The sequence below is a fragment of the Rhinatrema bivittatum genome, chromosome 7 (assembly GCF_901001135.1).
Source record: "Rhinatrema bivittatum chromosome 7, aRhiBiv1.1, whole genome shotgun sequence".
Lineage (NCBI taxonomy): Eukaryota > Metazoa > Chordata > Amphibia > Gymnophiona > Rhinatrematidae > Rhinatrema > Rhinatrema bivittatum.
The window spans coordinates 123,032,677-123,056,893 of NC_042621.1; positions in this window are offsets into that span (position 1 = coordinate 123,032,677).

Sequence of the window (24,217 nt, forward strand, 5' to 3'; positions counted from 1 at the left end):
AATCCTAACAGTTTGCAAGGCCATGGATCCGGCAGATCTCGCCAGCCTTCAGGCCATTCCGGGTCTGGTTCAACGGCTGGTTCAACAACAGCAAGTATTAGACTCCCTGGCTGCCACCGTGGAACGGTTGGCTGCGCGCATGGACGCCGAACCTCCTGCACCGAATCCTGTACCAGCACCCGTTCCGGTTCCAGTGGTAACTCTTCACTCGCCCACGCAGCTTCTGGCACCTTCCCGATACTCCGGAGATTCCAAGGCTTGCCGGGGTTTTTTAAACCAATGCTTTGTGCGTTTTGCTCTTCTGCCCAATCAGTTCCCATCGGATGGCGTCAAGGTGGCCTATATCTTTTCGCTGCTAGATGGGCGGGCATTAAATTGGGCATCTCCCATGTGGGAGAAGAATGACCCGGCATTGAGTAATTTGAATCGATTTGTGGAGGATTTCAAGGCGGCCTTCGACGAACCTGCACGCCAGATGTCTGCGACCTCAGAACTGCTTCAGCTCCGGCAGGGCTCGCGGACTCTTGCGGATTATGCTCTGGAGTTTCGCACGCTCGCCCTGGAGGTAGGCTGGCAAGATGACGCTCTCCGAGGTGTGTTCCTGGAGGGTTTGGCAGCTCGGATAAAGGACGAGTTGGCAGCCCACGATCTGCCTGAAGACCTAAAATCCCTCATCGACTTGGCAGGGCGCATTGATCGGCGCCTCCAACAAAGAGTAAAGGAGGGACGTTACTCGCGCCGACTACCCTCAATGCCTTTTGTGCCGACCAAGACAGCAAGTTCGGGGCCTCGGAGCCCCAATGCCCTGGCTGAGACCTCCACGGAGGAGCCTATGCAACTTGGACGATCATCCTTGTCCGCCGAGGAGAAGCAGCGCCGGCGCGACCTGAGGCTTTGCCTGTACTGTGGCAGGAAAGGTCACTTCCTCGCACAGTGTAAGGAACGGGCGGAAAACTCCCGCGCCTAGGTTTTCGAGAGGAGTGTTCCCTAGGCTGCCTCAATGCAGCTCCTCAATGCACAGTACCGGTAACTTTGAGATATCCCGCCGGTTCGTTTCAGACGCAAGCTCTCATCGACTCTGGGGCCGGAGGGAACTTCATTACGAAGGACTTAGTACAACAACTTCAGCTCACCACTCAACCACGAGAGCCTCCTCTAAGGGTTACCTCGATCCAGGGGACACCTCTGTCTGGCTGCATCTCCACTATTACTGCACCACTTGTCCTCCAGACAGGCTTATTACACACCGAGAAGATTTCATTCTTAATTCTGGAGAAATCGGTGCATCCTGTGGTTCTCGGTTTACCCTGGCTCCAAAGACATTCTCCGGAGATCCGCTGGAAGGACTTGCAGATTACTCGATGGGGACCTGAATGTTCCCGCTCTTGCATCCAGTTTAAGAAAGAGCATCCGATTCTATTAGCTCATACCGTTTCTTCGTTACCAGCTTCGTATGCAGACTTTGCAGATGTTTTCTCCAAGGAAAAAGCGGAACTGCTACCACAGCATCGCCCCTTTGATTGTGCGATAGAACTGCTTCCAGGCTCCACTCCTCCTTGGGGAAGAGTATACCCCTTGTCTCAGCCCGAGACGCGGGCCATGTTGGACTATATTACTGAGAACCTTGCTAAAGGGTTCATCCGCCCTTCACGATCTCCCGCGGGGGCGGGTTTCTTTTTTGTTGCAAAGAAGGATGGGTCTCTGAGACCATGTATCGATTACCGTGGGCTCAACGCCATTACAAAGAAGAATCGTTACCCACTTCCTTTAATTCCTGAGTTACTGGACAGACTCCAGGGAGCCCGAATTTTCACGAAGTTGGATCTCCGAGGGGCATACAATTTGGTCCGTATCCGTCCCGGGGATGAATGGAAGACGGCGTTCAATACCCGGGACGGGCATTATAAATACCTTGTGATGCCATTCGGCTTGTGTAATGCCCCCGCCGTGTTTCAACACTTAATGAATGAGATTCTTCGGGATTTACTGCACTCATGCGTAATTGTGTATTTAGACGATGTCCTCATTCACTCTCCTGATCTGATCTCCCACCGACAACACGTTAGGCAAGTCCTCCAGATCTTGCGGGATCATCAGTTATACGCAAAATTTGAGAAATGTCTCTTTGAACAAGAGACCTTGCCCTTTTTAGGGTATATCGTCTCTGCGACTGGATTCCGTATGGATCCCAGCAAGGTGTCCGCCATCAGGAAATGGCCCCGGCCGGTGGGTCTAAAGGCTCTGCAACGGTTCCTAGGATTTGCAAACTTCTACCGACACTTCATTCCTCAGTATTCCCGATTGGTGGCACCCCTAACCGCCCTAACCAGAAAGGGCGCGGACCTTCGAGTATGGCCTCAAGAGGCTTGTAGAGCCTTTGAAGATTTAAAAGAGGCATTTCTTCAGGACACCTGTTTACGACACCCAGACCCGACACGGCCTTTCTTTGTTGAGGTAGATGCCTCTAGTATGGCCGTAGGGGCAGTCCTGTCTCAGAACTCTAGTGCCGGTCATCTGCTACCCTGTTCCTACTTTTCCAAGAAGTTCTCTCCAGCTGAGGGCAATTACGGGATAGGAGATAAGGAATTACTGGCAATTAAATTGGCACTGGAAGAATGGAGACAGTGGCTGGAAGGGTCTCTTCATCCAGTGACCATTTACACGGATCACAAGAATTTAGAGTTCCTGAATCAAGCTCAACGCCTAAATCCCAGACAGGCGGTTGGTCGCTTTTCTTTACTCGCTTTGACTTCATTCTGAAATATCGTCCAGCCTCTAAGAACGTTCGGGCGGATGCCTTGTCCCGTTGCGAAGTAAAAGAAGAAAGAGAAGAGTTTCCACAACATATCATCGATCCTGCCAAGATCCAGGTAGCCAGTATCACAGTGTCTGCTCTTGGGCGGGTAGTGGTTGCCCGCAGAGATCGCAAGAAAGTTCTCGCCTGGGCTCACGACTCCCTCTCCGGAGGTCACGCCGGAAGAGAAAGGACTCTCGATCTACTAAACCGCTACTATTGGTGGCCCAAGATACGACAAGATGTACGCCTATATGTAGATTCCTGCCCGGTTTGTGCAAGACAAAAACCTCTCAATGGCCGACCCTGGGGTCTTCTGCAACCACTGCCCATAGCCACTGAACCGTGGACCCACATTGCCACGGATTTTGTAGTGGACCTGCCAGTATCGGAGGGCAACTCGGTGATATGGGTCACCGTGGATCGCTTCTCAAAAATGATTCACCTCGTTCCTCTGCCTAAACTACCTTCAGCCCCAGAGCTAGCGCTACTATTCACACAGCACATCTTTCGGCCCCATGGCCTTCCGCAAAGTATAGTATCGGACAGAGGGCCACAGTTTACTGCACGTTTCTGGCGTGCTCTTTGCAAAAAATTTGGGGTACAGCTGAATTTGTCCACGGCATTCCATCCACAGAGTAATGGACAAACTGAACGCATGAACCGGTCACTAAAGACTTTCCTTCGAAGTTTCATCTCTGAGAGGGGGACTAACTGGGTTTCCCTGCTTCCTTGGGCCGAGTTCGCCTACAACAATCATACTCATGCAGCTACTGGACAAACCCCCTTTCAGATAGTATTTGGTCACCATCCGAGACCTCCAGTACCTGTTTCTATCCCCGTTCCGTCACCAGCCGCTCAGACTGTTGCCCGTCAGTTCCATCAGCAATGGAAAATAATTCAACAGAGACTTGTCACGGCCTCGGAGAAATCCCAACGAAGTGCCAATCGCCACCGACGACCAGCCCCAGTGTTTCTACCTGGTACCAAGGTATGGTTGAGTACCAGAAACCTCCAGTTGCCTAACCGTACTCGTAAGTTGGCACCTAGATACTGCGGTCCCTTTCAAATAGCAGAACGTATAGGACTAGTTTCTTACTGCCTTCGCCTTCCTTCTTCTCTCCGCATACATAACGTGTTCCACGTTTCCCTGCTGAAACCTGTGGTCCTATCACGGTTCCATCGTCCAACTACGGATGCATTATCTTCTTCGTCTGAGGATCCTACTTACCAAGTACGGGAAGTACTGGATACCCGCTTCCACGGCCGTCGTTGGGAATACCTCTTGGCTTGGGAAGGTTGCGGTCCCGAGGAGAATTCTTGGGAGCCGGCTCGGAACATCTTGGACAAATCACTGCTAAACCAATTCCATCTGGACAATCCCGGAAAGCCGGGACCTCTGCGGAGGGGGCGTAAGAAGGGGGGTACTGTTATCGCCGCGGTCGCCGCGTCAGCGACCGGGCTCCTACCTCCTCAGCTGGGTCCGGGGGTCTGCCACAAACCGCGGGAGCCAGGGCCGGCCTGGCCGCATGGCGGTGACCCTTCCTCGTGGAGGACGCCGCCGAGCTCGGGAGATGACTCCGCCCCCGAAGGGGAACGCGCGCGCGAGGGGCCGGCTTTTGACGGTCCAGCACCCGGATGTGCTGAACCGCCCCCTGTCTGACGTCAGCACCGGCGGGGGATTTAAGTCGCCTTCACTCCTTCCTACATTGCCTTGCAACGAGGTCACTTAGTGAGTTAGTTGCAGTTCCAGGTGCTCCTGTTCCTGCTTGCCAGTTTCAGCGTTCCTGATCCTGATTCTTGTTTCCTGCTTTTGACCTCGGATTGTTCATCGCTTGTGTTTCCAGCTGCCTGCCCCGACCTCGGACTGCCTTCTCGTTTGTGTTTCCTGCTGCCAGCCACGACTCCGGTTCGTCTTCATTTCTCTTCTGCCTTCACTCCGGTTCCAGGTTTTCTTCTACGCTAGTCTTTCGCCTAAGTCCCAGCGGTCCGGGTCCCTACGGGCTCCTCCTGGGGGGACCTCGGACTTCCAGGGTGAAGCCACCTAAGCCCTAGCGACCCGGGCGTCCACAGCTCCTCTGGGGGCGTCACGGGTTTCCAGGCGAAGCTCTATCTACAGGCTGTGCGTATCTGCCTCCCGACTGTTGCTCAACGACGGTCGGCCTAAGGATCCACCTTTGAATCCTAACAATTTCAAAGTATTCTAATTTTTTTTAAGTCATAATAATGACAGGATCCCGGTAATTTGAAAATGCAGAACATTATTTCAGCAGTCAGTAATTTCACTCTTCTAATATTTATTGCAATTCTTGCTATTAGAATTAGAAATTAAGCTTAACCTGAAGTCCTGGCTACATTTCTACCAAGACCTTCAAATTTCCCTTCTAGAAAAAAAAAACAAGTTTTTTTTATCTTTTGTGTTGTTAGAGTCTTAGGTATTTTCAGCCTTTACGAACCTGTCTCATACACAGTATTTGAATCTGCAGCAAAATTTAGTAACACATGCAAATTTCCTTAATATTTCTAGCATAATATTTGTAAGACGTTCGGAGCACATGTACGTTATGAATGGAACGGGGCAGATTGGCAGCTGTTAGTGTTCACTTGAACCTATTATTCCTCCACCTAAACCCTCAAAGTAAGAGGTAAGTAGAATCAAAGATTGTCCAGTCATCAGACACAATGTATATCTCCGACGCTGGCACTAAAGTCGCATACATGGATGATGAACCACAGCAGAATATGCCTACAGCGCCCTCTTGTGCTGTAACCAGCAAATGTCATTCATTTCAGTGAGGCTCTGTGGCTCTTTGAAATGAAGGAAAAACCATTCATTAGATGTTTAATTTATGAGATTAGAATCTGTTTATCCCATTTTCCATCATATAAAAAAGTGCACTTGAGAGTCCAGGATGTGGTGCTAACCTCTTTGCACATATATCTGCACTTTTATTAACGGCACCACATAATGGAATACCAAGGGCATCAATTTAAGCACAGGAGAGATTTGTGTGCTGGAAAAAGCCAGATTGCCCATTTGTACTGATCATTTTAGTCTTCCCTTACACATAAAGCCATTCCGCATGGACAATGGCATGAATTCATCCCAAATAAAATGGGTCTTTGGATATAAAATGTTGAATGGTAACCATAATGAGAAAGAGAGAAACTAGCCATAATGCCCTCACACTAGATAGGTATTTATATCTCTATGGGAGGCCCACCTAGTAACTCGAGGTGAGGTTTAGGTATTAGTGTAGGGGTTAGGAGCCACTTTGACATTCAAAGTGAGACGTACGAACAGAACAGTGCTCTCTTGTGAAGATTTGATGACCTTCGGAATGAGGAAACTCACCCAAAGATGAGATTTGTGCAATGTTCTCTCAACCTAGCTTGATGGATTCTCTACCTGGGTAACATCTAGCTAGGTTGAGAGAACATTGCACAAATCTCATCTTTGGGTGAGTTTCCTCACTCCGAAGGTCATCAAATCTTCACAAGAGAGCACTGCTCTGTTCGTACGTCTCACTTTGAATGTCAAAGTGGCCCCTAACCCCTGCCCTAATACCTAAACCTCACCTCGAATTACTAGGTGGGCCTCCCATAGAGATATAAATACCTATCTAGCGTGAGGGCACTATGGCTAGTTTCTCTCTCTCTCTCCCTCCCCCATAAATGTTTATGCTGTGGGAAAAATAGGAAATCTAGCAGAATAACAAACCTTCATCTTTAACCCTATCCATAAAACCTCCCCCCAACCCAAAATTTCAGAAGCTGCCCATAGTTTTAAGGAACCTCATAAATGTTCTCATAGCTGCTTTTTAAAGGACCAGTGCCACTTTTCCCAGCCAGGATTATAGTGCTTACCTTGGGGAGACCAATTTTCAATAGGTCACCTAAATAGGCAGTTACCCAGGCAACAGAGGTTGCCTAAAATTTGTCCTGGATTTTAAAAACAGCAGTAGCATAAGCCACGCTGTCCTGACCTTATGGCGATTTTCATCCACAAAAGTACAGACATTGTGGGTAAGAGAGTGCACATACTTTGCCCGGCTGAATTTACTACATGTACACTTATACGTACTTTATTTCTGGTTCCTGTGCACCTCCCCCTTGTCAATAGGTGCTAGCTCTATGGGTGCTTCAACATTCCCATTGTCTCCGCTGATTGGGAACTAAGAACTCTGTGCTGCAGGGCCAGCAGGAAGCACTGGTATCTCCTTTATTACTGCTCCCGCCTCCTCCTCCTGCAGCACGTTGGCTGGCTGTGGAATTTCTGACCAATGGGCTCTGGCGGGGGGCTAGAGAGCAGTCGCAGTGTAGGACTGGCAGGCTTATTTATTGGCCCTGAGATGCTGTGAGTATGGGAAGGGCAGCTGATATAAGTACTGGGAAAGGGAGAGAAGGACTGAGAGAGGGACAAAGGAGCTATAAGGGGGTGAGAGAGAGAGGGGCTGAGACAACAACTGGGAAATGGGGAGAAGAGCAGAATGCTGGCTGGCAGAGGAACTGTGAGGGGCTGATAATGGAGCTGTGGGAGAGGGAGACGAGCTGAGAGAGGGGAAAGGATCTGAGAGAAGGGAGGGATACAAGCTAGGAGACAAGACATGGGCTGTGATAAGATGAGGAGCTGGGTGATAGTTTAGGTAAAGGGAATCTAAGAGGGAGGGGTGAAGAGGACTGGGAAAGGAGCTATATGGAACAAACAGGATAGGCTGATAGGAGCAGTAAATCAAGAGAAGAGTTAAGAGAAGAGAGGGGATCCTGGTGGGGGAAGAGGAATGAAGGCATGAGGCAGGGGATGAAAGTGGCAGGAAGAGATGAGAGAGGATAATGAGCTGTGGAGAGAGAACTGTCTAATAGTTACACACAGGGGCAGATTGGCCTTTTGGGCTTCCCTGGTGGGCCGATTGCTCCCATCATGTGTTTTTTCAACTTCCCGGTCAAGAAAGGAAAAGGGGCTGCTGCACCTGAAGAGAGGTCTGTGAGGCTGCCAAGGGCAGTTCTGAGTCAGCAAAATTTTGGGAATGGTAAGTATCCCCCCAAAAAAACCTGTGGTGGCCACCTTACTCTGCCTTTTGATTTCTAACGCCAGTGAGGTTCCACACCCTGCTGGCACGAAAATCCATGGTGCTGCAAAATGACGTGCTGGCGAGGTTCCCACTCCCCGCCAGCAATAGAGAAGGCCCTGCGGCAGCACTTTGAAGTGACGTGCTGGCGAGGTTTCCACTCCCCGCCAGCAATAGGAAGATCCAGTGGGGCCACCGGCATTTTCCTTGTAGGTGGAGGCAGAAGAGGAGGCTCTTCTGTGCCGCTGATGAAGAGATCCAGTGAGTGAGAGACTGGCGTCAGCTCGACCCCTGCAGGTAAGAGAGGAGGCTGCTGCATCGGGCTGGGCCACGCGGCTGAAGAGACGACTATTTCTGCTGCCTGCACTGTGCACATTCCAGGGACACAATGAGAGGATGAGAGCATTTTGTGTGTGTGTGTATGTGTGTGTGTGTAAGCAATAGCATGTATGAGAGCTTGTGTGTCTGTGAGCAAGCGTGTATGTGTGTGTGAGAAATAGCATGTGTGAGAGCTTGAGTGTGTGTGTATGTGAGTGCCATGTGGGCCCAAGGAGGCTGCTGCTGCCTACACATTCCAGGGAGAGAGAGCATGTGTGTGTGTGAGAGAGAGAGCAGGTGTGTGTGAGAGAGAGACACCATGTTTGTGTGAGAGATGCTGTGCAGGCCCAAGGAGGAAGTTGCTGCTCCCTCTATGTTAGAGGGAGAGGGAGAGAGACCATCTATTTGTGCATGTGTGTTGGTATGTGAGAAAGAAAGCATGTGAGAGTAAGCATGAGAGCATATGGGAGAGAAAGAGAATGTGTGTGAGTAAACAAGTGTGTTAATGCGTGTCAGGAGAAAGTCTGCATGCCTCCCTCCCACTCCCCCCATTAATCAGCAAAAATTTATATGACTGGAAATTAGGTACGGAGAGCAGGTGATTTTTTTTTATCCTTATTGATTTTGATTATTGCATGTTATTCAATGTGTTTCCTGTTTTGAAATATTTTATTGGTGTTTGGAAATTTTAATAATTTTTAATGAGTTAATTATTGGATATTCTTTTTGTCAGCTGTTTTGAAATATTTGATCTGTAAGTATGGTTTTACTATCATGATGTTTTATATTTCTTGATTTTACAGTTTGATGTTTTATACGGCATGGTGATGCTTTGATTTTTCCATTGTTGCACTGCATGCAGAGTGTGGCTTGTTGTGGTTTCCAATTCAGTTTTGACTGCATGTTTCTGTTTATACTTTATGATCTCTTTAATCCATGTTTGTGTTCTGCATATGTGACTGAGGTAAAGTATTTTGTTAGTATGTAGTTTCTGTGTAGAGATGTATAGCAGCCTGACTTATTCTGTTTACCTAATAAGAGGTGTATTGGTGTTTTAGGGCCTGGTAATATTTGCAGTGTTGCCTTTTATAGGTAGGGTTGATACTGTTTGAGTACTGGCAGTTAGTGCTGTTTTCATATGGGAGGTTTTCTATATTGTAATTCAGTTTACTTAAAGCTTTCTGATGGTCGACATGCTTTGCAATAGTCCTAGTATCATATGGCTGCAGGTGTCTTTTTTGCAGAGTTTTCTGGTTGGTACCACAACAGTGCATGTAAATAATACATATGTTGTAAGTGATATTTTTACTGTAGAACACAATGTTCTTTTTCATGTAAAATCTGTTAATTTAAATGCATATTTTTTAAATATTTGCGGGAAGAGTGGGACCAGGAGTGTGTGCAAGGCTGTAAGGTTTACTTATATTACCTAATACCCTTGCACCAGCCCTGGCTACACTGACGCTACAAGAGAAAGCAGGATTCCATCTGGAGCTATGCTACTTTGGCTTAGTGACTCTCCCCAGTCTCGGTCAGAGCTTAATTTTCTCTTTTTATAAGTCCAGGGAACAGAATGGGTTACTGAAGTCAGTAGGTGAACCATAAAAGCAGCAGACTGTGTAGCCTGCAGCCAATAGGAATGCACTAGAGTGGTGGGAGGGTTGCGGAGAAGTGGAGGTAAGTTACAGGCACAGTTCGGAAGGGGGTAAGCCAGGAGACAGTGCCTATGCAGTGTTGGGGAGGTTTCTGTCTGAGGTGGTGGCACTGAGCTCTGAGAGAAGAAGCTGGCCCTGGAACCAGTGAGTCTCTTAGAGAATGAGACTGGAAAAGGAAGGGGGCTGCTGCAGAATGGGGAAGGGCTGGCAGTAAGCAAAATCTTTACACCATGATGCAGCAGTGCTGGACTGGGGGCACTGACTTGTGAGTATGTAAGTAGCAGCACAATATTAGCTTGTCAGAGAACGTGTTTGTGTGTCTGTGTCAGAGGGCGTGAGAAAGACACACACCCATACAGATCTAGTCTGTGAGAGAATGAGTGTGAGGGATATCTTTCTTCTGAGACAGACTCACACTCTTAGTGTGTGGGTGTGACTTTGTGTCTGAGGAAGAGTATGTGTCTTAAGAACATAAGAAATTGCCATGCTGGGTCAGACCAAGGGTCCATCAAGCCCAGCATCCTGTTTCCAACAGAGGCCAAAACCAGGCCACAAGAACCTGGCAATTACCCAAACACTAAGAAGATCCCATGCTACTGATGCAATTAATAGCAGTGGCTATTCCCTAAGTAAACTTGATTAATAGCAGTTAATGGACTTCTCCTCCAAGAACTTATCCAAACATTTTTTGAACTCAGCTACACTAACTGCACTAACCACATCCTTTGGCAACAAATTCCAGAGCTTAATTGTGCGTTGAGTCCGATTAGTCTTAAATGTGCTACTTGCTAACTTCCTGGAATGCCCCCTAGTCCTTCTATTATTTGAAAGTGTAAATAACCGATTCACATAACCATCTTAATATAAGACTTGCCATACTGGGTCAGTCCAAAGGTCCATCAAGCCCAGGATCCTTTCTCCAATAATGGCCAATCCAGGTCACACGTACCTGGCAGGATCCCAGGTACTTGTGTGTGTGTCAATAAAGTTTCTGCAATCTAAAGATCTGTTTGTGACTGAGCATGTGTGTGTCTGACACTGGCTGGCAGTGCCATTACTTTCAACTGGTTCAAGAGCCAGATCAGGAATCCAGAATATATCTCTAAAAGAGATATAAGTAGATGTGTAGGGGGCCCAACCAATTTGCACGGATGGAACAGGGGCTGCAGGTCTGCTCACCCATGGTCTAGAACAGGGGTCAGGAACCTTTTTGGCTGAGAGAGCCATAAACGCCACATATTTTAAAATGTAATTCCATGAGAGCCATACAATATGTTTAAAACTAAATACAAGTAAATGTGTGCATTTTATGTAAGATCACACTTTTAAAGTACAATAAGTCTCTGAAAATATTACACCAGGCCTTAAGACACCAATACATCTCCTATTAGGAAAACGGACCAAGTCAGGCTGCTATAGAGTCCTACACAGAAACTACACGCCAGCAGAAAACCTCACCTGAATCACGTGCTGTCCCTCACCTAACATAGAATAAAGAGACCATAACGCATAACAAGAAGCATGCAGAAAAAACTGAATTGGAAACTGCAACAAGCCAGAGTCTCTGTATGCAGTGTAACAAAGGAAAAAAGAAACATCACCCATCCTTATAAAACAAATCAAGAAATATAAAATCATCAGCAGTAAAACTGTACTAACAAAAAGAACATATTTCGAAACAGCTGATGAGTGGAATATCCAATAATTAAAAACTCATATAAAACATTTCCAGATACCAACAAAATATTTCAAAATAGCAGACACAAAGACCCAGTAATGAAAAATAATAAGGATACAAACATTTTTTTGCTCTGCATACCTGGGAACGTTTGATATCCAGGTGTCCTGAGATTGTTCTGAATTAGCAGGAGGAGGGGTGGTTTGCTTGGAACTTTCTCCTCTCTCAGTCACGTACCAGCGCTGTCTCTCACATTGGCTCTCAATGACACACCTATACACACATGCTCTCAGTACTCACATATACACATGTTTTTTCTCTCTCACTTATATAGGCTCTTAATTACACATTTACACACATGCTGTCTATCTTTTCATGCTTACACACACTCACAGGCTTTCAATCACATAAATACATGCTGTCTTTTTCTCTCACACACAGACTCTCATTCACATGCTTACAAACATGTCCTCTCTTTCTCTCATTTACACACATGCTCTCAATCACATACTCACATGCTCCCTCACCTAAATCAGCTCTCAATCACACACAGACACACATGGTCTCTCTCTCTCATTTAAACACAGGCTCTCAATCACACACAGACACACATGATCTCTCTCTTACTTATACACACAGGCTCTTAATCATACATACACATGATTTCTCTCACACACAAAGGATCTCAATCATACACACATACTCTTTCACACAAACAGGTTTTCAATCACAAACTTACACATACAGGTTCCCAATGGTAAATTTACATTCATGCTCTCTCTCTCACAGGCAGGCTCTCAATCACAGACATACTCTCTTTCACATATACAGGCTCTCAATCATTCACATACATGCAATCTCTCACTCACACACACAGGATCTCAAACACACATGCTTTCTCGCTCATTCACTCTCTCTCTCCCCCACCCCCACCCCGGAAACTCGCGGCAGCAGCAGCCTCCTCCCAACGCTAACCTCCTTCATTTTCAGCCCTCGCGGAGGCGGAGTCCCATCGGCCGCGGTTGAAGCTCTTCATTTTCCTCCGAGCCGCGCTGCAGTCTTCTTTTCGTCGGACACTAGCATGGCCTCTTCTTGCCGCGCACGCACCCGATGCTCTCTACTTCCTCTTCCGGGCTGCGGGGGGTGGGCTGGAAATCTGTCTCTTAAAAATTGTTTCTCCGTGGCAACTCCAGTATTGAAAGGAGCTGTACTCAGGGATTGGAGGGAACATCATTCCCCTTGCTCACAGAAATAAAAACAAATGTCCTGTTATATCCCACCGGAGCCCCATAGGGTTTCCAAACTGATGGCATGCAGCTGTGGCCCTCTAGCTGGAGAGATGCTGACTGCAGAGCTGCCAAGGCTCAGGCTCACAGGTGCCAGAGGATCTTTATGTGGACTCTGTGGGTACAGGGCTGGCTCTGGCCTGGAGTCTGTGAGTGCCAGGAGACGTCCTGCAGAGGATGAGGAAGTCAGAGCAGTTCCGGAAAACAGAAATGTGCCTGGGCTCAGGGAGGGCAGAGCAGCGAAGTAGAGGGGAGGGGAGGAGAGGGAATCACAAACTGAGAGGTGAGCTGAATCTGCCAATGAAGAGAAGACTGACATGCTGAGAAAGGTTAAGGGGATGGGTGAACCAAGCCCACAAAGGACAGCAGCTGGCTAAGGAGGGGTGAGGAGGAACCTGCTGGGAAGTGGAGGGTTGAAAAGAGGAACTGGGAAGGGTAAAAGAAGGACAGATCAAGAGGAAATGGAGAGCAGAGCAGGCTTAGGGAATGGAGCAGGTAGAGGGGTATTAAAAAAATCTGCCCCCAAATATAAAAGTCAAAGTGTGCCCATGCAGGAGGGGAAGAATTGAAAAAGTGCAGAGGGAGTAAGGAGGGGAGGGGAGGGAAGAATAGAGAAACATGATGGCAGAAAGACCCTACAGCCTCTCTAGTCTGCCCATCCACACCAACTGCTCACCTTTACAATTCAGACCAGTCCCCCAGAGATCCGCTGTGCTTATCCCATGCTTTCCTGAATTCTGATTGTCTCCACCACTTCCACAGGGAGGCTGTTGCATGCATCCACCATCCTTTCTGTAAATAAATATTTCCTTACATTATTCCTGGCTCTACCCCCTTTCACCCTTATCCCATGGCCCCTTATTCTAGAGCCCCCTTTCCTTTGAAAGAGGTCCCTTTCCTGTGCATGAAAACTTTGGAGGTTTTGAAATGTCTCTATCATATCTCCCTTATCTCACCTTTCATCTAGGGCAGTGGTTCTCAACGGGTGTGTCGGGACCCACTGGTGTGTCGGGAGGTCCTGGGAGGTGTGTCGCAGGCTGCTGTCTCCTTATCAGCCTAGGTGGGAGTTGGTTGACTTCTCTTACATTGGGTCTGATAGAAGGCTCCTCTCACTTCTTTCTCCTCCTTCTGGCCCATTAGCACTGGATCATATGAGGTTCCCTCCCCAGGAGACTCTGGAATAGAACCCATGCCTCTCTCAACTTCAGGTTCTTCCAGCCAAAACCACACTTTTTCTGGCTTATTTTCGCTAGGGTCTTCTGGAGGAGCTACTAACACTATCTCTGCATCACTAGAGAGTTCAGAGTTAGGGCTGTGTATGTACTACATCTTCAGGAAATGCAAATAACTGGATATTATTTCTATGTACTACTTTAATTATTCCACCTACTCCTTTTATCTTGTAAGTGCTCCCTGGAGGTTCATACACTTCTATCACCTCATATGGATGCTTTTCCCAAGTGTCCGCTATTTTCCTCCTACCCTTGTATCTCTGATTCGGGAGTAGGACCCGATCTCCCCTCTGTATTATGGCTCCTCAGATCGTTCTGTCAAATCTTCTCTTCCTCTGTCTGAATTTATGCGCTGATGTTCTTTGTGCTACCTCATATGCAGTCTTGAGCTTATCTTGTTGCTGTTCCATCCATGGGTTAATTCCGGAGGGCGGCACCTCTGTTTCAGTCTAGAGGTCATATGGAAGCCTTGAATCTCTCCCAAAAGGAAGTTAAAAAGGAGAGTACCCCATGGAACTATGTACTCTGCTATTGTAGGCCTAAACCAGTTCAGGCAGATAATCTGCCCATCTTCTTTTCTTTTCTTCAGACAGTGTTCGCAACAGGTCATGTAAAGTTCTATTGAAACATTCACACTGGGCATTCCCCTGCAGATGGTAGGGTGTTGTCCAACTATTTTGTATTCCGTATAACTTGCATAATTCTTTAATCACAAATGATTCAAAATTCCTACCCTGGTTGGAGTGTATACAAGCTGGGCAAACATAATGGTTAATCCACTTTAGTGTAATCGCTTTAGCAGTGGTAACAGCCGACTGAATTCGGGTAAGGCACTGCGATGGTGAACCGGGTGAACATGACTGTCATAATCAGAACATACTCCATCCCATTAGAGCTGGATTCTAGCAGGGTATAATCAATAGCAAGGGCATCTAGTAGGTAGGTTACTTAGAAATAACCAAACTCGGCTTTCTCTCAAGGAAAAAGCCGAGTTTGCAAAGACACACCGCTTATATTGTCTGATCCAGTTCTGCACATCCTGGGTCATGCTCGGCCAATAATAATCGGCTCTCAGACTTCTCAATGTAGTTTCCTCTCCTGGATGTCCAGCTTGATCATGTTTCGCTTGAATGATTTCCGCTTGTATTGCAGCTGGAACTACAAATTGCAAAACTTCCTGGTAATCGTGTGGCTCTTGTATTTGTCGATACCACAGGTTTTGTCTGTATACCAAGTGACTCTTCTGCGCACATAACTTTTTCTGATTTTGAGTCCAGTTAGACCTATCAGGTGCAAAACTGTCCATTTTTGCAGAAAACACCAAGTTGTCAGTTTTGGGAATGTTCATTTCTTCTCTTTGTACTTTGCTTAGTGTAGGAGGAAATGTATTTGTTTCTAGTTCTCCGGTTTTGCACTGCATGCAGAAAGGCTTTTTGAGGTTTCCATTCCAGTTTTTGTCTCCACATTTATAATTTGTGGTCTTTTATTCTGTATTTGGTGAAGATTAGAACTGTATGTGTGAGTGAGGTGGGGTACTTTACTAGTATGTAGGCATTTGTATTAGTCTTATTTGTTGTGTTTTCTCATTCTCAATAGGACATGCACTGGTGGTGCACTGCTGCCTTTTCATAGGTAGGGATATTGCTGTCTGAGTTCTTGGAGTTAGTATTGCTATGGTAAGGCAGGTTTGCTACACGTGCTGTTTTTTTAAGGTTTTGTATTTACAGTGGGCCTGGTAGTAAGAGAGTTTGTGTTTCTGTTACTGAGAGAGCACCAGGATCAGAATATATTTTTATATGGTGAGTTGTATGGGGAAATCTCCTCTGCATCCATTGTTTGGGGACCTGGGGGAGGGGGGAGGGGTTCCTGTGGATGCAGAGTATATATGTTTACAATTAGCCCTGTGATGGTCAAGTGTTCAGTGTGTTATGCATGTAAGCATTATCTGCCAAGGGTGTCCCAGTAGAAAAAAGGTTGAAAGCCACTGTTCTAGGGTATATATGTTTAGATGTTTAAGTCTATCCCTACATGCTTTAGAACAAAGATCACTGATCGTTTTAGTAGCCACCCTCTGGATTGACTTCAACCGGTTTATATCCTTTTGAAGGTGCGGTCTCCAGAATTGTAGACAGTATTCCCCAAATAAGGTCTCACAGGGATCTATACAGGGGCAATATCACCTCCCTTTTTCTGCTGATCATTATTTTACCTATGAAGCCAAGCATCTTTCTGGCTTTTCCCATTGTCTTATCCACCTGTATGGCTATCTTAAGAATATTAGATACGATCACCCCCAAATCTTTCTCTTCCTTCATGCTTAGAAGAATTTCACCCCCTATTCTGTACTTCTTCCTCAGAGTTTTGCATCCTAATTGCATAATTCTGCATTTTTTTTTAGCATTAAATCTTAGCTGCTAGAACCTAGACCATTCCTTGAATTTCACTAGATCCTGCCTCATGTTTTCCACATGTTCCTGGCTGTCTACCTTTTTGCAGATTTTGATATCATTGGCACAAAGGAAAACCATTCCTGATAATCCTTCTGCAACATCACTCACAAAAATGTTGAAAAGAACTGATCCAAGGATTGATCCTTGCAGCACAATGCTAGTACTGCCCCTCTCTTTGGAGTGGACTTCATTTACCATTACCCTTTTCACTGCCCTCTCAACTAGTTTCTAACCCAGTCAGTTTAGGACCCATACCAAAGGTGCTCAATTTGGGCCAGATTTTAAAAGCCCTACACAACAGGCCTATTTTATAAAGGCCCAGCAACGCACGTAAAACCCTGGGATGCGTCTAAGTCCCGGGGCTTCAAAAAAGGGGCAGTCCGGGGGTGGGGCGGGGTGAGGCAGGCGCAAAAGGTAAGATAGAGGTCGGGGGGTTAGAATAGGGCTAGGGGGTGGAAAGGTTAGGGGAAGGGGTGGGAAGGATAGAGTAGGGGGAAGGGAAGTTCCCTAACAGGCCGCTCCGAAATCGGAATTGGAGCAGCCTGGGAGGGAACGGGTGAAGGCTGCGGGTGTCAGCACACGCAGGGTGCACCCCCTTGCACGCGCCAACCCCCAATTTTATAACATGCGTGCACCTGCTCACGCATGTTATAAAATTGGGCGTCCATGTGTGCGCACTGGGTAGCGCTTGCACATGTATGCCCGCACGCTTCTTTGAAAATCTACCCCTTTATCTGTAAGTCACCTATGTGGAATTGTGTCAAAGAACTTACTGAAATCCAAGAACACTACATCTGGCACTCTTCCCTGATCCAGCTCTCTGGTCACCCAAAGAAATTGATCAAATTTGTCTGACAAGACCTACTATGGAGAGTGAGTTTATGGCTGGAGAGGAGAGGGGTATGTGTGCTTCAATGTGGGTGGCTGGGGTGTGATGAGGTGTACGTGGATTAGCATCTACATGGTATGGCAGATGTTTGTATGTGAAGAGCTGAGAGGCTGTGGGTTGGTGTGAGAGGGCAGATGGGTTGAGTGTGGATTAATTGTGGGTATGGTGGTTGTGTGCATGACTGGGGCAGTGTTGGTGGGTGGGGGTATAGTTAGGGTGGGTGGGGGTATGGAGGAGATATGCATAAATGAGTTACTGGGTATGTTTAAGTGGGTAAATTGTAGCAGGCGAGGGTTTAGATTGTTGGGGTTATAAAGGTAGTGTCTGGGTGGGTCTGCTTGGAGAGCTGGGGTAGATGTGGATGGCAGGGGCTTATGGAGAGCATGGGCATGTATTAAGTTCTGGCGGAACAGGGAAATACATACTCTGTTCCTATTATATACTATGCTGTGGCATTTTTGTTTGCTTCGCAATCTGATGAGCCCCCTTTTCCCCCTGTCCTCTTCCCTAGATGTAGTAAAAAACAAAAGGATCATTCAAACAAACTCCAAAGAATGCTCTTCACCAACAAAGAATGATTATTATATGAGACGGAACCACATCAGCAAGCCTTAGATGACGTGCTTAGTGGTGAACTAAGCCATCCAGTCTTTTCTATCATTTGCGGTCCGAGAGAGATATTTTAAATTACACCATCCGGTGGTCAAGATGTCAATAATTATTTATCTATGCCCATCAAACATTTCTTTAGTAGTTGTAAATTCTTTTACATCTCCAAGAGTAGACTTGAAAATTGACTCGACAGTGGTCATGTTTCGCAACTCCTAGGTCGCTTCATCAGGAGTCAATGTTACAACAAGAAGTCTATAGAAAAAAGAAGAAAGGCATATCACAAGCTGTACTATTTGAAACGAAGATATAGAGTACTTAACTTTAGTTGATGTAGCAACCTTTGCGACCAGGACACTGAGACTCCATCAATTTTCTTAACAATGCCGGGCTAGAGACCGCATCAAACTGGTATAGAAGGTTAAATAGCCCGCTCTTTCAGGGGCGTGATGACGTCACCCGACATCTCTTATCTCCTTGGTAACTTGACGCTGAAGTTAAAAAAGGCATCAGTGAAACAGAGGAAGATCTCCTAGATACAATTACCGTCAGAGTACGGCCAGGGGCTTCACAAAAAAACATTAAGTTTGAGCATGTTATTTAGACCAGCTGGGTGAACGGTATCTAAAGTGTGAATCCATCGCTGTTCAGCTTGTAACAGCAATCTGTTAAAGTCACAACCCCGCCAGGGGTGAACCAACTGTTCCAAGACACAAGCCTTTAAGTCATCAAAAGAGTGAGCATGCTGTTGGCAATGAGTAACCAAAGGTGCTGTGACTCATCCTGTATTGATACAGGACCGGTGTTCTATTAAATGTGTTTTGAAAGATCTTTTTGTCTTGCCAACATATCACAAGTTGCACGGACATTGAATGATGTAGATAACTTTGGTGGATTGACAATCTGTTTTAGTTTTTAATGTAACATTCTTTTTTAATCTTACAAAATGTAACACCGAAGTGGAAATCATAATGTGACATACAGTGCATGCACCGCATGTTGTATGAAACCCAATGCTCTGAAGTGGTGGACGAATAGACGAGTCTGAACGAACCAATTGGTCTTTAAGGTTAGCACCTCGCGTGAAAGTGAACCTGGGAGTCTCATGAAATTCATCATGCAATTGTAAAATATGCCAATTATAAAAAATGATTTTCTTCATTTTATGTACCATGGAGGAGAATGGTAAAACACAAGTAAGCACCTCTTCCTTGTTGTCTGACCGTGGTAAAAAGAGCCAATCACGGTGTGTATATTTGGCTCTGGTGCATGCTTGCTTTATACACCGTTGGGGATACCCTCTTGTCTGAAACCTTTCACATAGCTGCTTAGCTTGATATTGGAATTCAGGTAAAGTGGTGCATAGCTGTCGAATCCGGAAAAACTGGCTGGTAGGTAAGTTCTCTTTTAATGACCGAGGATGTGCACTAGTAAAGTGAAGCAGAGTGTTACTAGCCACTGCTTTACGAAAAAGTGTAGTAACAAAACCATCCGGAGTTTTAGTGATATTAATATCTAAAAAATCAATCTGTCTCTCTTGAATGTTGGCTGTGAATTTAAGATGAGCATTACAATTATTCAACCAACCAATAAACAGATTAAAATCTTCCAGTATGCCAGTCCAAAATATCAGGATGTCATCTATATAACGCTTCCATGCTGTTATATACTGCACAAAAGGATTATTAGAATAAATCCATTGGTCTTCGAACCAGCCCATGAAGAAATTGGCTATGTCACGGGCCATTGTCACCCCCATTGCCGTGCCACAGATTTGTTGAAAAAATGCAACTTCCCAAGCCAAAAAATTTTTGTTAGAGCTATCCTTGTTAAAGCTAGCAGAAAGGATGATGGTATCCTGTGGGGTCTCGATCTCTTCTCAAAAAATCCATAAGCAATCTTAATAGCTTCTTCCTGAGGAATATTTGTATACAAAGCTTCCACATCTAATGTTACCAAGAACATGGAAGTGGTGCCCAGTTGGTAATTGTCTAAGAATTGTATCATCTGTTGGGAATCTCTAATGTATGATTTCAACTCACGAACATGAGGAGCTAGGAAAACATCCACAAATTTAGACAGGGTTCAAGAAGGGAACCTCTGCTAAACATGATCGGTCATCCAGGAGGATTGATAATGTCTTTGTGTATTTTAGGGAGGATATAAAACACTGGAACCGGAGCAGATTTCCGTAGTAAAAAAGCAGCCTCATGTGATGTGAGAAAACCTATCTCGATGCCTTCTTTGACTATGGATTCAATCTCACAAAGTATCGATTCTGTGGGGTTATTTGAAAGTTTTCAATAGAAACATTGATCCTGCAGTTGCCGTTGAATTTCTGAAATATATTGAGTGCGATCTAAAAGAACTATCTTGCCCCCTTTATCTGCGGGCTTGATCACAAGATTGTCATTCTGTCGCAGTGTTTTGAGAGCCAAGGCTTCTGGTTTCGTCAAGTTTGAAAACGACCGGTTTTCAGCAAAAAATAATCTCAGATCCTGTAATATTCTCTGGTGAAAAGTGCTGATGACAGCATCCAGTGGACCTCGTGGAACCCACGTAGATTTGTTCTGAAGAATAGATAGCTCCGGTCCACTGGGTTGATGGACAAAAAAATGTTTAATATAAAGTTTACGAATAAATTTATGTAGGGCTACCTCTAACTGAAACAAATCTGCCTTAGGGGTTGGTATAAAAGATAAACCTTTACTTAATACTTGGGTTTGATGAAATGAAAGTGGATACGATGACAAATTCAGAATCAAAGATTGCGATGAGTGTGTCTGTCGAGTGTACTGAGACTTGTCTGTCCAATTGGTTGCTCTCACTCGTTGGGGGCGTCTGTATCCCCTGCCTCTCCCTAAAAAACAACTATCTGATGTATTGTCACGTTTCTGGCCAGTTGAAGATAATTTATTAACAAGATCGTCACCAGAGTCGTCATCACTCCTCGAGTCAAAAGTGACTTTGTTAGGTTTAGACTTGCTCTTGTTTTCACACATCCATGGATAAACATAACCGTGCATGTAGTCTCGTTCATCACGCTGGAATTTCTCAAATTTCAGTTGTTTTAAGTCAGCCTGAAACTTATCGATGGTATTAGGGATGTGAATCGGGCTTCAGACGATTGAAAATATCGTCGATATTTTCAAAATTGTCAGAAATCGGGGGCTCCCCCAAAACGATAGGAAAACCCCACGATATTGATCGTGGGGGTTCCCTTATCGTTTTGGGGGAGGGTGGGAAAAACGGCACACAAAAATAACCCCTAAACCTACCCTGACCCTTTAAAAGTAACCCCTTAGCTTCCCCCTCCCTCCCAACCCCCCCCCCCAAACCTTTTTACAGGTACCTGGTGGTCCAGTGGGGGTCCCGGGAGCGATCTCCTGCGATCTCCCGCTCCGGGCCATCCTCCGGCTCCCGAGCCGTCGGCTGCCACTAATCAAAATGGCGCCGATGGCCCTTTGCCCTTACCATGTGACAGGGTATCCGTGCCATTGGCCGGATCCTGTCATATGGTAGGAGCACTGGATGGCCGGCGCCATCTTGTGCTCCTACCATGTGACAGGTGCTGACCAATGGCACCGGTAGCCCCTGTTGGCGCCATTTTGAATACTGGCAGCCGACGGTCCGAGTGCAGGAGGTTGCTCCTGGACCCCCGCTGGAGTTTTGGCAAGTCTTGTGGGGGTCAGGAGGGTCCCCCAAGACCTGCCAAAAGCCCCTGGTGGACCATCGGGGGTCCGGGAGTGATATCCTTCACTCGGGCCATCGGCTGCCAGTAATCAAAATGGCGCCGATAGCCTTTGCCCTTACCATGTCACAGGGGCTACCGGTGCCATTGGTCAGCCCTTGTCACATGGTAGGAGCACAAGATGGTCCGGCCATCCAGTGCTCCTACCATGTGACAGGATCCGGCCAATGGCACGGATACCCTGTCACATGGTAAGGGCAAAGGGCCATCGGTGCCATTTTGTTTAGTGGTAGCCGACGGCCCTGGAGCCGGAGGACAGCCTGGAGTGGGAGATTGCGGGAGATCGCTCCCGGGACCCCCACTGGACCACCAGGTACCTGTAAAAAGGTTTTGGGGGGGTCGGGAGGGTGGGGGAAGCTAAGGGGTTACTTTTAAAGGGTCGGGGGTGGGTTTTTTGTTTATCGGCTGGGGCGCAGCCGATAAACAAAACTGCAATCGGGCCCGATGAAAAAAACCCACATGTGAATCGGAACCGGAATCCGAACCGATTCCGGTTCCGATTCACATCTCTAGATGGTATCATCGCAATCTTTGATTCTGAATTTGTCATCGTGTGTTTGGGACATTTAAAAAAAACTGGTATATAAGTTTTTAATTATTTGATCTTTTATTCATCAGCAGCATTTTAAAAATAATATTATTAGCATGTTTTGTTGTGACCCACTGCCCGCGGGCCCTCTCCCGCGAGCAGACGCACTTACCCCAAGCCGCTGTTCCCCGATGCGGCAGGGACGCCACCGTCGGGCCTCCCATGCGACTGGAGCCGCACCCTCGTCTTCCCCACGCGGTTGGAGCCGCTGCCGAATTTGGGTCTTCCTGTGCGGCCAGAGCCGCGGTCTTGCTCTTTCTCCCACAGTCCGGGAGCCGCCCCGGGTCAGCCTTCCCAGCAGGAAGCCGCGACGCCATCAAGGGGGTCCTCGTGCGACAGCCTGGAGGCTGCCCTGAAGCTTGCCTGCCCGTTCCTGGTCTCCGTGCTGTGATGCAGGAGAGTGCCGCTCTCTGCGGTCCTGTACTCTCCTGCTGCTTCCTCTAGGCGCTGGCGCATGCCTTTCTGCCTGATTTAAAGGGCCAGCCAGGGAGTGTGGCTGACTCCACCTCTAATTGGACTTCCTGCTTCTGCCCTATAAAGGGCTGCTTTGTCAGTCTGTTCTTGGCCTTGCATCGGAGTGTCACCCTTCTGGAGGCTCCTGCCTGCCAGAGCTCCATCAGGCCTTCCTGTCTTCTCCATGGAGTTCTTGTTCAGTTCCTGTTCAGCTCCTGTTCTTTCGTCTTGTCTTCGTGCCTGAGGTTCCTGTCTACATGTCCGTCCAGATGTCCTGTCCAGATGTCCCGTTCAGATGTTCCGTCCAGGTATCCTGATGTACCTGTCCTGATCTTCGACCTGATGTTTCCGCCTTCCCGGATGTTCTTCCCTGCGTCTTCGTCTGTGCTCCTGAGCCTTCTGGCCTGCGGTGCCATGGAGTGGCCTGCAGGTGGGATTCGTCCCTGCGCTCTTGAGCTTCTGTTCCTGCCAGCCGTCGAAGCTTCGGATGCCATTGGTCCCGACATCGGAGTCTGTCTTCGCCTGGATCTTCCCTGCGCATGTCCTGCTCTCCTCGTGGTCCGTGACCAGCCTTCGGGCTGTGTAGGGCGCGTAGTGGGACAGGGTGGTCCGCGACTCAGTCCCGCGGGTGGGACCCTGAGTCTTGCTGCAGCTCCTGTCTGGTTCCAGTACCTGAACCCTGTTACCGTATATATCTACCATTGTCCTGTTTTCGTGTTAAGGCCTTCGACTGCCATTAGCAATGGTTACATGGAATAGACTTAGTTTTTGGGTACTTGCCAGGTTCTTATGGCCTGGATTGGCCACTGTTGGAAACAGGATGCTGGGCTTGATGGACCCTTGGTCTGACCAGTATGGCATTTTCTTATGTTCTTATGTTCTTATGCCCTATAACTCAGGCCAGGCCTGCTGCTCCATGCTGTTCGCAGCAGGTCCGAAAGGGCTCGGAATGGTCGGAGGACCATTCAACTTCCAACATCCTCGGATGTTGGCCTTGGGAGCTTGCAGACCTGGCAGAGGGTCAGCCGCCTGCCACGCTGGAAGACACCGTCAACCCTCAGGTCGGTCCTGGGTTCGCCTGGGGTCGGGCTGAGGCCCAAGGGCACACAAATCACCCCTGTCTACAACAGAATGCAAGGCCTTTCGAGGCCATTCACAACATGTTTTTAGTATTATGATTATATATATGTTATTTCTTTATTTTACTGTTTGATGTTTGAGGAATGGTGATGGTTCTGTTTTTTCATTGCTGCACTGCATAGAGTCTGGCTTCTTGCGGTTTCTAGTTCAGTTTGGGGTAGATTTTAAAAGAAGCACGTTTGCGCACATGGACGCACCAATTTTATAATATGCGTGCGACGGTACGTGCATGTTATAAAATCCGTTGGCCATGTGCACCTGCGTGCTGGATTTTATAATCCACGCATGCATATGCGGGCGGCGC